Source organism: Glycine max, chromosome 17, assembly GCF_000004515.6.
Source record: "Glycine max cultivar Williams 82 chromosome 17, Glycine_max_v4.0, whole genome shotgun sequence".
Classification (NCBI taxonomy): domain Eukaryota; kingdom Viridiplantae; phylum Streptophyta; class Magnoliopsida; order Fabales; family Fabaceae; genus Glycine; species Glycine max.
The window spans coordinates 34383017-34396874 of NC_038253.2; positions in this window are offsets into that span (position 1 = coordinate 34383017).

Genomic DNA, 13858 nt, shown 5'->3' on the forward strand with positions numbered 1-13858 from the left:
GGTGGAAGATCGAAACTCTGACGAATGTAACCTACATCCTCTTCAAGCTGTGTGAGGCGAATGTCTATGCCGGCAAAGCGTGTATCTAATGAGTCGAAACGGTCACCAACATAAGAACGAAGACCTCGTAATTCAGAGAGAACTTCATTCATGAGTGCTGAATCATCGCGCTGAGGAGGAGGTGAAGGAGTACGTTCATCTTGAGGAGGGAGTGCATCCTTCTTCAGCCATTGACCATTCTGATCTTTACGGTACCCAAAGGAAGTCACGGCACCAGCACCAATTGCAAAGGAACGCTTGACTTGAACAAATGGTTCATCATCAAGTGGAATTTGAAAATAACGCAAAAACAGAGTAATCAAATGTGGATAAGGGAGAGGTGCATTGGCTCGTAATGCCTTATGCATTCGGTACCGAACCAAATGGGCCCAGTCGATCTGACGACTGGTAAGAAAAGCCCACATAAGAATCAAATCCTCCTCAGAGGCCTGTGCTAAATTTGAAGACCGAGGAAGCAAAATTCTAACAATTATATAGTGCATGATGCGATTATCAAATGTTAATGACCCGGCCAGCAATCTACCGGTCATTTCAGTCTGATCATTGCAGACCATACGGCGAGCATCATGACTCGAATAATCAAATTTCCAGTCATCAACAATGGTGCCCTCAAAAGGTGCACCTTGACTGGGTAAATGAGTCAAAGAAAAGAACAATGACTGATCAATGACCATAGGAATACCATGCACCTCAAAGATAATAATGCCATCCTGAATTTTTAAATTGCAGTAGAAGACCTTTACAAGTTCAGGATAATATGGCAATTTTAATGACATGAAATCAACAAGGCCAGAATTTTGAAACACTTGATAGCAATCAAACATTTCATCATTAAAGAATTCTACGTCTAGGTACTTAGGATCTAAGATGATTCTAGAAGAAAACTGAGAAAGGTACCGTAGACGCTGATCATCGGAAGAAAACAATGTGGATGATCTTGGAGATGATAAAGATGGATGAATAGGTGTTGTGGATGCTTCAGATGGTCCGTGGCGGCGATGGGCAGCAGCAGCAGCGGTGGAGGATGATCCCTTTCTCTTCTTCGATGGCTCTGCCATTTGATGAAGTTTTAGTGGATTTTAATCGGTGGAAGTGAAAGAGAAGTAAAAAAGAAGAAGATTGGGCTTTACGGGACGCGATTTGGTGAAGATTTGAGTAAGATACGAAGTTTGGAAGATTTAGGTATGGAGGAGACGTGAGGGGAGGCTGTGGCTGCGCAGCAATTCTAATTTCGTGAGTATTTATAGACGAGGACGAGTTGTAATCGATTACAGGGATTGGTAATCGATTACAGGACCAATAAGCCTTCTGGTAATCGATTACAGAATGTTGTAATCGATTACAGGCTGCCTGTTCATATGTAATCGATTACACTGGATGGTAATCGATTACTAGAGCCTATCCTAGGCTAGTTTCTTAAGAGAATATCTATGTTTATGCTAAAACACATCCAATATGATTAAATATCACTACTAATGCACTTTATTCAATCATTCAATCATTACATACACAAGAAATCATAAATTCTATCATAATAACAAGAATTCAAACAAGATCAATCAAAATAATCTATAAACAATCAATCATAAGAGTAAATTAATCAATCAATCCTTATTTTTCTAAATCTCTAACATCTAAGAGGCCTAATTCTCTTCTAATAGAGAAGAATACTTCCTTGGGGAGAGGTTTTGTGAAAATATCAGCAAGTTGATTCTTAGTATCAACAAACTCTAATACACAATCTCCCTTTAGGACATGATCTCTAAGAAAATGGTGTCTAATCTCTATATGTTTAGTTCTAGAGTGTTGAACTGGGTTTTTGGATAGATTTATGGCACTAGTATTATCACACTTAATAGGTATGCGATCAAGAAGGATGCCATAGTCAGATAATTGTTGCTTCATCCATAAAATCTGTGCACAACAACTACCGGCAGAGATATACTCCACTTCAGCAGTAGATAAAGCAACACTGTTTTGTTTCTTACTATGCCATGAGACAAGAGCCGATCCAATGAATTGACAAGTTCCACTTGTGCTTTTTCTATCAGTTTTAGATCCGGCAAAATCAGAATCAGAATATCCTATTAAGTTACATATTGAATTCTTAGGATACCATAATCCTAAATTGATTGTACCTAATAGATATCTCATGATTCTCTTTACTGCACTTAAATGTGATTGTTTGGGGTTGGATTGAAACTTAGCACACATGCATACACTGAACATAATATCAGGTCTACTAGCAGATAAATAGAGAAGAGATCCGATCATACCTCAATATTGTTTTATGTCTATAGACTGACCAGATTCATCTTTATCTAAGTAACAACTAGTGCTCATCGGTGTAGACATGTGTTTTGCACTTTCCATCCCAAATCTTTTGATCAATTCCTTGCAGTACTTGGATTGATTGATGAATATACCTTCTTGAGTTTGCTTGATTTGTAATCCCAGAAAGTACTTTAGTTCTCCCATCATTGACATTTCAAATTCACTTTGCATATCAAGGGAAAACTCCTTGCACAATGAATCATTAGTGGATCCAAAAATTATATCATCAACATATATTTGAACCAACAAAATATCATTATGCTTTCTCTTTATGAACAATGTGGTATCCACTTTACCTCTAGAGAATTCTTTTTCTAGAAGAAAATTGCTTAAGCGTTCATACCACGCCCTAGGGGCTTGTTTCAAACCATAAAGAGCCTTTTGTAATTTATAAACATGATTTGGTTTATTCGGAATTTCAAAACCAGGGGGTTGTTCAACATATACCTCTTCTTGAATTAAGCCATTTAGAAAAGCACTCTTAACATCCATTTGATAAAGTTTAAAATCCATTATGGATGCATATGCCAAAAGCATTCTAATGGCTTCTAATCTTGCAACAGGAGCATATGTTTCTTCATAGTCTATTCCTTCTTCTTGATTATACCCTTTTGCTACTAATCTGGCTTTATTTCTAATAATTATACCATGTTCATCTAATTTATTTCTAAAAACCCATTTTGTTCCTATGACAGGATAATTTTCAGGTTTTTCTACTAATTTCCACACATTGTTTCTTTCAAATTGATTCAGTTCTTCTTGCATGGCAATGATCCAGTTATCATCTATTATGGCTTCTTTTATATTTTTAGGTTCAATCATAGATACAAAAGCCATATTATTGCATAAATCTTTAAGAGAATGTCTAGTTGTTACCCCTTTTGAGATATCACCAATAATGTTATCGAGGGGATGATCTCTTGAAGCTTTCCATTCTCTTAGAAGTTCATCATTGGATTTGACTTCTTCTGGAGGATCTTCATTGTTTCCTTTATCATTTCCTTTGGAATCTTGTTCATGAATATTCATATGTTCTAAAGAATCTGCAATATCATCTAGCATATTCTTTCTTGACAAGATAGCGTTAGATTCATCAAAGGTAACATGAATGGATTCCTCGATATTCATAGTTCTTTTATTATATATCCTATATGCTTTGCTTTGTAATGAATATCCAAGAAAAATACCTTCATCAGATTTTGCATCAAATTTTCCTAGATTATCTTTACCATTATTGAGCACAAAGCATTTGCAACCAAAACCATGTAGATGAGAAATATTAGGTTTTCTACCATTATATAACTCATATGGGGTTTTCTTTAAAATGGGTCTTATTAAGGCCCTATTCATGATGTAACATGCAATATTGACCGCTTCAGCCCAAAAATACTTTGGAAGAAAAATATCATTTAATAAAGTTCTAGCAATTTCTTCCAATGACCTATTTTTCCTCTCAACAACTACATCTTGTTGAGGGGTTCTAGGTGCAGAAAAATTGTGTTCAATACCATGTTCATCACAGAATAATTCAAAATCTTTGTTTTCAAACTCACCCCGATGATCACTTCTAATGGATGCAATCTTAAGATTTTTCTTGTTTTGTATGACTTTAGCAAGTTTTCTAAAAGCTTGGAATGCATCACTTTTATGTGTAATAAATAATGTCCAAGTATATCTAGAGAAATCATCAACTATAACTAGGGCATAGTAATTTCCTCCAAAACTCATGGTTCTAGACGGACCAAATAAATCCATATGCAATAATTGTAAGGGTTGAGTGGTTGAAACAACATTTTTAGGTTTGAATAAGACTCTTGTTTGTTTTCCCTTTTGACATGCATCACATAGTTTATCTTTTTCAAATTTCAATTTAGGCAAACCAACTACTAAATCTTTTGAAATTAATTTATTTAAGTGATCCATGTTTATGTGAGCAATTCTTTTATGCCATAACCATGGATCATCATCTTTGCTAAGAAAGCAATGATTGTTTTCTAGTTTTATGCTTAAGTCTATCATGTAAACATTATTGACTCTATGTCCTACATGCTTTATATTAATGTCATGCTTATTTTCTATAAGACATTTCTGAGAATCAAATGATACTAGATAGCCTTTGTCGCATAATTGACTAACGCTAAGCAGGCTATGCTTAAGGCCTTCAACAAGTAGAACATTTTCAATGGAGTTTGAAGAATTTGTACCTATTTTACCAACTCCAAGGATTCTACCTTTGTTGTTGTCACCATATGTTACATGCCCGCTTTTCTTTGGAGAGATATGTGTAAAATTTGATGCATCTCCAGTCATATGTTTTGAGCATCCGCTATCTATGTACCACTTCTTCCTCAAAGACACCTCTTCATCACTTTCATAACTTTTAGCCATAAGGCAGAGATTTATCTCTTCATTTTCTGAATCTTCAGAAGATTCCATATCGTTATCATCCCATGTGATGTATGCTTTCTTCAGTTTCTTTTCACTAAGATTTTTCTTTTCAGATTTCTCCATCTTTTTCTTGAAGATGGGACAATCAACCCTCAGATGTCCAGGTTGATTGCATTCAAAGCATTTTAAAGTAGAGGATGAAGTTTCTGTCCTTCTCTTTGATTTAAAATTGGGTCGCCTCTGATTTCCTCTTACTTTAAGAAACTTGTTGAATCTTTTTACAAAAAGACTTAGATCATCATCATCATCTGGATAATTTTCCTGATCACTTTCTTCTTGAATTGAGGATGATGCTTTAAGAGCAATTCCTTTCTTTTTCTTGTCATTTTCTTCATGTTGATGTAATCTCAATAATTCCATCTCGTGTTCCTGCAACTTTCCAAACAAAGTGACAAGGGACATGTTAGACAAATCTCTTGATTCAGTAATGGCCGTTACTTTAGGTTGCCATTCTCTACTTAAACATCTTAACACCTTGTTTATGAGATCCTCATTTTGAAATTCTTTACCTAAGGCTGCTAGATGATTTACTATATGTGTAAATCTCTTTTGCATGCTTTGAATATTTTCATTTGCATTCATTCTAAATAGTTCATACTCATGAGTTAGTGCATTTATCCTAGATCTTTTAACATCTGTAGTTCCTTCATGTGTTAATCGAAGAGTGTCCCACATTTCCTTAGCACTCTTACAATTTGAAACCCTGAAATATTCATCCATTCCCAGGGCATATGTTATTATGTTTTTGGCTTTTAAATTGTATTGTACTCGTTTTCTATCCTCTTCAGACCATCTATCTCTAGGTTTTTCTATTGTTATACTTTCACTTGATGAACTGCCATCTATTGTAACTCTTTCTACTATGGTGGGTATATAAGGCCTTATTTCTATGGCTTCCCAAATATTTAGGTTTATTGCCTCAATAAAAATTTGCATTCGGGTTTTCCAGTAGTGGTAACCCTCTCCATTAAAGATTGGAGGTCTATTGATAGAATTCCCTTCTGGAAATAAGGAGTTTGCTGAGGCCATCTTTTTCTTGAAGCTTCTAAACTTTATACAAGAATGAAGCTCTGATACCACTTGTTAAACAAGTGGCCTCAGATATCTTAAGAAGGGGGGGTTGAATTAAGATATTCCAAACTACTTCCCCAAAAAAAACCTATTTCACTTTTTATTTAAGTTATAAATTTCCTTAACAATGAACTTCTTAAATATTGATTCAAATAAAACAATTTGAATATGAATATAAAGCAATAACAAATAAAGGAGTTTAAGGGAAGAGAAAGTGCAAACTCAGATTTATACTGGTTCGGCCACACCCTTGTGCCTACGTCCAGTCCCCAAGCAACCCGCTTGAGAGTTCCACTATCTTGTAAATTCCTTTTACAAGTTCTAAACACACAAGGGCAATCCTTCCTTTGTGTTTAGAATTCTTTTACAACAAGAGACCCTCGGTCTCTTAATCCCTTAGAGAATTAGAATGAGAAGAAGAATGAATCTCTCTAGAAAGAGATAGATTTTATAGATTGAGCACTCAAATAATTCCTTAATGAATTGCAATTGAATTGGCCAAGGAATTCTTAAGAGGATAAAATGATTTTGCTCTTTGAGAGGATAAACACTTGTTGTTCTGAAAAACTCTTAGCAAATTCGTGTTATAAGTCACATATATATAGACCATTGGTGGTCATGAAAAAACCCTTTGAGAAGTTGTGACTCTTAGAAAGATTTTTCTGAAAATCTTGTCTGGTAATCGATTACAAGTTTTGAGTAATCGATTACAGCTTCTTAAAATTTGAATTAAAATGTTTATTAACTGCTGGTAATCGATTACCAAAATTGTGTAATCGATTACACAGCCTAAAATTTAAATTCAAATTTTTAGTAGCTGTTGTAAAGCATATTTGGCCACTGGTAATCGATTACATCCTCTGGTAATCGATTACCAAAGAGTAAATTCTTTGAAAAACACTTTTTAATTTAAATTACTTGGCCAAACCTTTTGCTAATTCAATTAGGAATTCCCTTCCTAATATACTAGTGATCATCTTGATGTTGTGACTTGTATTCTTGAAGTACTGTCTTTAAGTTAAACTTGAAAAGCCCATTTGCATCAATTGCATCATATCATCATGATCATCATCAAAACACCAAAGGCATTTGCATCTACACCAACATCATCAACATCTCACCTCAATATCATTATCTACATCAACATTTCCTCATCTCATCTCAATGACATTATCAACAACAGCAACATCATATCATATTAACATAATCATCAATAATAGCATCAACTTATATCAACGTAATCATCAATGACAACATCATCTCACATCAACTAATATCCTCAATAATATTATCATTAGTAAGTCGCATTCTGCATATACATACATGTATAGTTCATGCCTGAGATTCACACTCCCCGGGTCTTCAGACCATACAAGTTTAATAGAAACAATAATGTTATTCATCAATAATAGATATATCGCATCCCATTAGTAAAAAAACATTGCTTTCTTGAAAACCAACATGCAACAGGGATAGGCATACATCCTCATAGTTAGGTTCCCTGACCCCCAACTATGGTATCAAAACTATAAATGATAATAAACTCCCTTCACCTATCGTGAGTTCTCCGCCAATTCCTCTTTGCGTTGCTCAGAGGTCTCTCTCGTTCACGCTCGTCAGTCCAAACGCAAGGTACTATATATCAAATTGAAGGCAATTTAGTATAGATTTCAAAAGCAAGGTTAATAACCATATTCGAAGTTAAATACCCCTGTCAAAACATAAAGGGTTGAGGGGTGTTTCGGATTCTAGTAAAAGAAGACGTCATTTTGAAATTCCACTCACGCCAATGTGATCGAGGTTCAGTGAAGGTCACGAAAACAACATCAATGTTATAAAAGGATAACTTTACAATGTCTCATTCTCAAGGGTTTTTCAAAGGAAGTGTAAAAACACCCTATTACAGTACCCAAAACACAAAAGACACTAAGACAAACTCAAACTAACTAAGAGAAAGGCTTAGAAGTCAAGATTACCTCAAAGAAGCAACAAAAGGAAGGATTGAGGGAGTTTTCTTCATCGAATCATTAAGGAGGATTCTGAGGATTTTGCTCCGATTACAATGTTCTTCTTGGTGTAGAGGTTCGACGGCAAGCAACAGTGGCTCGTGGTGGCCACCGATAATCGTGGGTGGTGGAGAAGGAGGTGTTAGGGTATGGGTGGCATTTGGAAAGGAGGAAAGGGGGGAAATCGTGCTTTTCATGCATAATGATGTATTCATAATCATTAGTCTTCATTTACGACTAACTTTTGTATAGAAAAGTTTTACAAAATGTATATATTTTCCCCAATTTATGGTTCTTTTTGTAGGATTATAAATATTGCTTGTTTAGTTCTTATCTTTGCTCAGTAGAGGCTCTCCGCATGGAATTAATGTAAATTTCACTTCATTTTTAGGTAAAAAGGAGAAAAAATTATGAAGGCTAGCTATTGGTGTCTCGCTAACCAAGGCTTATGCGCTTAGCGAGACACTCAGCCGCTTAGCGAGTAAGAAGAATTTGGAGGAGAATCTGAGAAGCATATGCGTGCTCAGCGCGTCCTGTCTCTTCCTGCGCTAAGCGTGCCTAGCTCGCTCAGTGAATATCCACTTACTCACGCTAAGCACACCTTCGAGGTCAAGGGAGAATTCAGAGTCTTAGCCTGAGAGAAGAGTGTGCTTACGTGAAAAAGGCAAGGGAGCACCAAAGACCCAAGCTTTTAGGAGAATTCTAGGTTTTAGGGTATTTTGTAGGTTCATAGAGGTGGAGGAGACATCCCTACAGCTTTGTAATCTGTATTGTGTTTTCTAAAACCTTTTTGTAGCTGAAAGGTGATATCTTGCCATGGAAGGCTAAGCCCCCACAGTTGGGGAATCCTGCTGAGAACTTGATGTAAATTCTTATCCTATCTATTTGAAGTTGTTTGTATGTGCTCAATGTTTCTATCTGTGCTTAATCTATGCATGCTTGTGGCTTGATCACCCATTTGAATGTAAAGTTAGGAGCCTTAGCATTGGAAAATGTATTGCATCCTTAGAACTTGATAGAACGGGCTAGGTTATCATATTTCTGGACATGAAGTGCAGTAATTTAGTTTTATTATGCTGTGACCTTAATGTTGTTCGGTTAAGCTAAGTTCGACGAGACATCCGAGAACGAAGTTTAATTAGAATTACCCCTTGCATACGAGACATTGATGTTTGGGAATGTTGTCCTTATCATAGAACACATGAACATCTTTAAATAGAGAAAAACCCATAATTACAGCAAGTAGCTCAGTAGGAGGACCCAATGCTTTTAATTATCTGTTTGAACACCCACTTGCTCACATTCTCTGTAATTAATCATTAGAATAGAATACTCCTTACTTTGATTCATGATTATTGATCTTTGTACAATTGTCTGCTTATTGAATGATATTTCACCAAATGAAACAAGTTCCCTGAGTTTGATACTCGGTTCTTACCATTTTATTATTACTTACACGACTCGGTACACTTGTCGGTTAGATTTACGCATCCATAATAACAAGTAACACCGGGGAGTAAACAAGTTTTTGGTGTCGTTGTCGGGGAACTTCTTTCCATTTGGGAAGTTGAGTTCAGTTTGTAGGCATTTAATTCTTTATTCTTGATTCATTGTTTTGTTTTTGTGAAAATTTAGTTGTGCATAATTTATTTTCCTCTTGGATTGGTTAATTCTTGCTAGTGTTGTGTATGCATGGAAAGTCCTCTGCAGGTAATTTGATTCCAATAGACTTGGAAATTGAAGCAACTTGTAGACAGAACAACACAGAGAGGAGAAGAAAATTTTTGCAGGACAGGACAGCAACATCAATTCTTGAAGAACCTCAATCTTCTGAGTCGTCTTCCAGTTTTCCAGAAACAAGGGAATCTGAAATTGCAGTGCCTGAAGCCGACATAATGGCTGAAAAGCAACCAAAAAGAGTAACCCTTGAAGACTACTCAAGTTTTACTGTGCCATAATTTTTCACTAGCATTGCGTGGCCAGAGGTTCAGGTACAGAACATTACCTATCCACACTCTCTAATTCAACTAATACAGGGCAACTTATTCCATGGTCTGCCCAATGAAGACCCGTATGCACATCTAGCCACTTATATTGAAATATGCAATACAGTCAGAATAGTTGGTGTGTTGGAGGATGTTGTTAGATTGAGTTTGTTTTCATTCTCATTGGCTGGAGAGGCAAAAAGATGGCTTCATTCATTTAAAGGCAACAGTCTGAAGACCTGGGACGAAGTTGTTGAAAAATTCTTGAAGAAATATTTCCCGGAGTCCAAGACTGCAGAAGGAAAGGCTGCCATCTCTTCCTTCCACCAATTTCCAGATGAATGGAAAGATTTCGTAGTCTGCTTCGGAAGACGCCTACTCATGGGTTCTCAGAACCGATTTAGCTCAACATATTCATTGACGGGTTGAGGCCATAATCAAAGCAGCTTTTAAATGCTTCTGCAGGGGGCAAAATAAAATTGAAAACCCCTAAAGAAGCCATGGAATTAATAGAGAACATGGCTGCTAGTGATCATGCTATTTTGTGTGATAGAACACATTATCCCACCAAGAAAAGTTTGCTAGAGCTGTCATCACAAGATGCTTTGTTGGCACAAAACAAGCTGGTGTCCAAGCAACTTGAGGCATTAACAGAGACATTAAGTTGCCAACTCAACTAAATGCTAGTCAACCTTCACCTTCTTCTGTTTTGCAGGTTGCGAATTTCACTATTTGTGGTAGAGCTCACGAGTCAGGCCGCTGTATTCCCATTGATGATTCTACTCAAGAAGTAAACTACATGGGAGGGAATTAGCCAAGGCAAGGATATAATGCAAACAGATATTCAAGGTTTTAGCACAGTTCAAATTTTAATCAGTAGCAAGGGCAATGGAGATCCCATCCTGGCAATCAATTTAACAAGGAGCAGGGTGGACCTTCTAATAGGCCTCAGCAACAGGGGCATAGCCTATATGAGAGAATCACAAAGTTGGAGGAGACACTGGCTCATTTTATGCAGGTTTCAATGTCCAATCCCAAAAGCACGAAGTCAACCATTAAAAATATGGAGATCCAGGTGGGGCAGTTAGCTAAGCAAATAGCTGACAATTCTTCCAACAAATTTAGAGCAAACACAGAAAATAATCCAAAGGAAGAATGTAAAGTTATTGTGACCCGTTGATGCAATCCTACCCCGCAAGGACATTAGATAGAAGACTCCAAGAAGATTGGGCCAGAGATGCAATTAGATTGGGCTTCTCCCAACTCAATTAAATTTATTTCCAACCACACACATCAAATATTCACTTAATGCATGTGAAATTACAAAACTACCCCTAATACAAAAAACTAGTCTAGGTTCCCTAAAATACAAGGACTGAAAAATCCTACATTTCTAGGGCACCTTACCTATATTATGGAGCCCTAAATACAAGGCCCAAAAATAATGAAACCTTAATCTAATATGTACAAAGATAAGCGGGCTCATACTTAGCCCATGGGCCCGAAATCTATCCTAAGGCTCATGAGAATCCTAGGGCCTTCTCTTGCATCTTTGGCCCAATCTTCTTGGAGTCTTCTATCCAATGCCCTTGCAGGATAGGATTGCATCACCCGTGGTAGGATGGCAACCATGAAAGAGGATGAGAAGAGGGTAGGTGAAGAAAAATAACAGCTGGTGATTGAGCCAGCAATTGAACCAGTAGTTGAACCTTTGTGTAAATTTGAGGAGGAAGAAGAAGTAGAGAATGACCAGAGGAAAGAGACACCAATAAGTGTGAATGAGAAAGAAATAAATAAAGAAGAAGAAAATTAAAATGAAAATGAAAAAAATGAAAAAGGAAAAGAGAGTGAGAGAGAAGAGAAGAGAAAAACCTATAGTGAGCTGGCTAGGGAGAAGAAAAAAGAGGCAACTCCAGCTGAAGGGAGAGAGGTGCCATATCCATTGGCACCTTCTAAGAAGGATAAGGAAAGACATCTTGCTCGGTTTCTTGACATTTTCAAGAAATTGGAGATCACTATGCCCTTCGGAGAAGCTTTACAATAGATGCCGCTCTACTCTAAATTTCTGAAGGATATGCTAACACGAAAGAGCAAGTACATACATAGTGACACCATTGTTATGGAAGGGAACTGTATTGTGGTGATTCAACGCATCCTTCCACCCCAAGCATAAAGATTCAAGAAGTGTCACTATTCCTTGCTCGATCGGTGCAGTTTCAGTTGGTAGGGCTCTTATTGACTTAAGAGCCAGCACTAATCTGATGCCACTCTCCATATGTCGGAGGATAGGAGAGCTGGAGATAATGCCAACACGAATGACTCTGCAATTAGTTGACCGCTCCATCACCAGGCCGTATGGAGTGATAGAAGATGTTTTGGTTCGAGTAAAGCACTTCACTTTCCTAGCAGACTTCCTTGTCATGGACATCGAAGAAGATGCAGAGATCCCCTTGATCTTAGGACTCCCATCCATACCGACAGCAAGCTGCGTCGTGGACATGGGAAAGAGGAAGTTAGAAATGGGAATAGAGGATCAAAAGATCAGCTTTGATCTATTTGATGAAGAGAAACATCTGCTTGATCAAAATGTGTGCTTGAAGGCAAATGAATGAAAGGCAGAAGTTCTGGAAGATGGAACAAAGTTTGATCCAGATCCACAACAATTGCTAAACCAGAATGTTTGTTTAAAGGTGAAGGAGTTTGCGGAAGAGGTTCTGAAGGTGGGAACCAAGTTTGATCCAGACCCATGAGGTACTATGCGTCAAGCTAATGACGTTAAACAAGCACTTCCTGGGAGGCAACCCAATTCTTTTTAATTTTCTTTTCATTGCAGTTAGCTATAGCTTGCTTGATTATGGTTGTATTAAGCAATTATCAGTTTGTTTTGCATTGCATAAAGGGTTTGAATAAGCTTCTTTGAAGCTGTGGACGAAAAATAACTTAGAAAATTTTTTTTTGTGGTCCACTCGCTAAGTGTGCCTTCCGTGCTAAACGAATCTTCCTTCATGCACTGAGCGAGTCTTCGCTTGCACTAAGTGCATCAACCCCTGTTTATTGGCTGATATGGGTCGCTAAGCGCGCGCCCTGTACGCTAAGCCCAAAAACACTCTATGATTTCAAATTCTAAAATTGGGCTAAGCGAGTCATCTCGCTAAATGCACAGCCTCATCTCGCTAAGCGCATTGATGCACTAAGCACTATTCCTTCTCTATTGGATCATTTATGAGAATTGGGCCTAGCGGGTCAGACCACTAAGCCCAAATAACTCTCGGGTTTGGAATTGCGCTCAGCGAAAGGGACACGCTAAGCGCGACCCACTACTGCATCAGGGAGCATGTTTATTCACTAAGCTAGTCATGCCCGCTAAGCGTGAGTTGCAGACCAATCAAAGCTGCTGAACTCGCTAAGCCCGATTCTTTGCGCTAAGCCCAATTCCTTCTCTGGAAATTTGAATTTTTTGCATTGGGCTAAGCGAGTCTGCCCGCTAAGCGCGTGAGTGTGAAAACTCAAACGTCATTATATCCTCGCTTAGTGAGTTGACGCATTAAGCGCGGTAGTCAAAACTGCCAAAAATAAGGCTTAACTGCCTTAGGCAATTACGTTTTGTGCTTTTAAAATCCATGTTGCATTTTGTTCTCGTACCATTTTCTGCACTGCGCTTTCAACTTTTCCTGCCTGTTCTCCTTGTTTCCCTCTTTTCTTTCATCTTCAGCAACCCAAGTAAGTTTGTTCTACCTTTTTCTATTTTCAAAGTTTTAAACTTTAGGTTAGATGACTTACTTTACTGTTTAAAGTTTTGATTTTTGTGTTGATGATTGACTGTTGTAGGTTAGTTTTTAGTAAGTATGTTGTTAGGGGTTTTGATTCGAATGTAATGTACATTGTTTTGGCATGATTTGGTTAGGATCTGAGGCCTAATAGGGGCCTATGTTGAGGGGCTGAAAAGCCCCAATT